At 56.6% G+C, this 2500-nt stretch overlaps 1 non-coding gene across 1 annotated transcript in view; it reads left to right on the top strand.

Annotated features, from left to right (window-relative positions):
• The first annotated feature begins 1846 nt into the window (after positions 1–1846).
• Positions 1847–2500, top strand: part of LOC126197277 (small subunit ribosomal RNA) — a 1909-nt gene continuing 1255 nt past the window's right edge. The window contains exon 1 of the ribosomal RNA XR_007539652.1: positions 1847–2500. This exon is cut by the window's right edge and continues 1255 nt beyond it. This is a non-coding gene — a ribosomal RNA (small subunit ribosomal RNA).

The following is a 2500-nucleotide window of genomic DNA, read 5'->3' as shown; positions in this document are numbered from 1 at the left end:
TAGCCTATGTTGCGCCTTAACCTAGCCTATGTTGCGCCTTAACCTAGCCTATGTTGCGCCTTAACCTAACCTATGTTGCGCCTTAACCTAACCTATGTTGCGCCTTAACCTAACCTATGTTGCGCCTTAACCTAACCTATGTTGCGCCTTAACCTAACCTATGTTGCGCCTTAACCTAACCTATGTTGCGCCTTAACCTAACCTATGTTGCGCCTTAACCTAACCTATGTTGCGCCCTAACCTAACCTATGTTGGGCCCTAACCTAACCTACGTTGGGCCCTAACCTAACCTACGTTGGGCCCTAACCTAACCTACGTTGGGCCCTAACCTAACCTACGTTGGGCCCTAACCTAACCTACGTTGGGCCCTAACCTAACCTACGTTGGGCCCTAACCTAACCTACGTTGGGCCCTAACCTAACCTACGTTGGGCCCTAACCTAACCTACGTTGGGCCCTAACCTAACCTGTAATTGTTATATGAATTGAAACATTCATGTAGCGTTGCCTAATCGCAACCCTCTCAACATAGGTCAGTGCTCGCACTCTCTGGTGTCCTGCGTATTGATTCATGTTACGGTGCGTACCCTCACAACATCTAGCGAGTGGTGCGTACGTTCCACATGGTCCCGCTATCCACTGTAATGTGTACTGCTGTAAGACTTATATCGCTCCCCTGTCGCCTCTAGTTCGTCAGGCGGGAGTTTGCGTGTTCAATGAGCTTCGCAGCTGTGCAATGGCATTCGCATACGTACGCGGGCCACCTTCCACGTGTTCTCTCGTGCATACGTCGCAGCATGTATGTGGGCTGATGTGGCGTGTCGTGACGCATATCATCCAGGCATGCAAGACCCACTGAATTTGCAAATGTAGATGGACGTCTACGTTTGCTGCCCAAGTTACGCAAATGAACTGGAAATCCGTTGTTGCGCGGTTGTATACGCTGGAGGTGAATCATTGATTGCGACAATCGGTACAGGTATTAACTGGTTGCTTCAGCGACACCCGTCATACCCACGAACGTGAGTGGGCATGTGGGTATGAAGCGATACGCGGCGGTGGCTGGGTGGGACCGTCCCCGGCCGGTGAGGGGGGAGCGCCCGGCGTGCTGGCCGCGCGCTGCGTGGGTGCACGCGCTACAGCCGGCTGGTGGGGGCGCCCAGTGGCAGGCGCGCCGGCCGACGGACGCGGCAGGCGGCGCAGCTGCGCGCCGGCGCACCCAACGCGCGGCGCCGTGCGGCCAAAGTGGGTCCTCGCGGGCCCGGTGCGAAGCGCGGTGGACATCTGCAGTGTGCTGGTCCGATTGAGGACTGTGTGCGTTGAGGATGCGCCGCCGCCCGGCACTCGGCGCCGCGACGCCGTCTGCTGCTCGGTCGCCCCCGCGGTTCTCGCAGGTGGTTTGTATCGCAGCTGTGCGGATGTGTTGGCGCGTGCGCTGTGCTGGGAGAGTTCGCTTTGGCACCCAAGTGGGGCTCTGCCCCTCTGTGGCGCTGGCGTTGGAGCTGCCCGGCCACTGTTTGTGGCCGCGTGTTGTCTCCCGCCGGCAACACCACGACAGCACGCTCCCGGGCCTCTGTCGGCAGCGGCAAGCTCAGTTGGGAGCACGGGTGGTCGCACTGAAAGCGTCTACTCGCCTATCTCCGGGCGATTGCGCCTCTCTCGAACCCGACCAAGTACTTAGGACGGCGCTGCGCGCCGCCGGGACCTGAGAGGGTTTCGAGGTGTATCGTGCAGGGGAGCCCAGCCTCCTCCTGTTTGCGGAATAATTGAGCGGACGCTTGCGTGTTCGCGCGGGCCTCCGGGACACACTCCCGGGCGGCCGGCTGCTCAGCTCTAGTTGACGCAGCTCCCTGGTTGATCCTGCCAGTAGTCATATGCTTGTCTCAAAGATTAAGCCATGCATGTCTCAGTACAAGCCGCATTAAGGTGAAACCGCGAATGGCTCATTAAATCAGTTATGGTTCCTTAGATCGTACCCACGTTACTTGGATAACTGTGGTAATTCTAGAGCTAATACATGCAAACAGAGTCCCGACCAGAGATGGAAGGGACGCTTTTATTAGATCAAAACCAATCGGTCGGCTCGTCCGGTCCGTTTGCCTTGGTGACTCTGAATAACTTTGGGCTGATCGCACGGTCCTCGTACCGGCGACGCATCTTTCAAATGTCTGCCTTATCAACTGTCGATGGTAGGTTCTGCGCCTTCCATGGTTGTAACGGGTAACGGGGAATCAGGGTTCGATTCCGGAGAGGGAGCCTGAGAAACGGCTACCACATCCAAGGAAGGCAGCAGGCGCGCAAATTACCCACTCCCGGCACGGGGAGGTAGTGACGAAAAATAACGATACGGGACTCATCCGAGGCCCCGTAATCGGAATGAGTACACTTTAAATCCTTTAACGAGTATCTATTGGAGGGCAAGTCTGGTGCCAGCAGCCGCGGTAATTCCAGCTCCAATAGCGTATATTAAAGTTGTTGCGGTTAAAAAGCTCGTAGTTGGA

This window comes from Schistocerca nitens, chromosome 7 (assembly GCF_023898315.1).
Source record: "Schistocerca nitens isolate TAMUIC-IGC-003100 chromosome 7, iqSchNite1.1, whole genome shotgun sequence".
Lineage (NCBI taxonomy): Eukaryota > Metazoa > Arthropoda > Insecta > Orthoptera > Acrididae > Schistocerca > Schistocerca nitens.
This window is presented reverse-complemented; position numbering and strand designations above follow the sequence as displayed.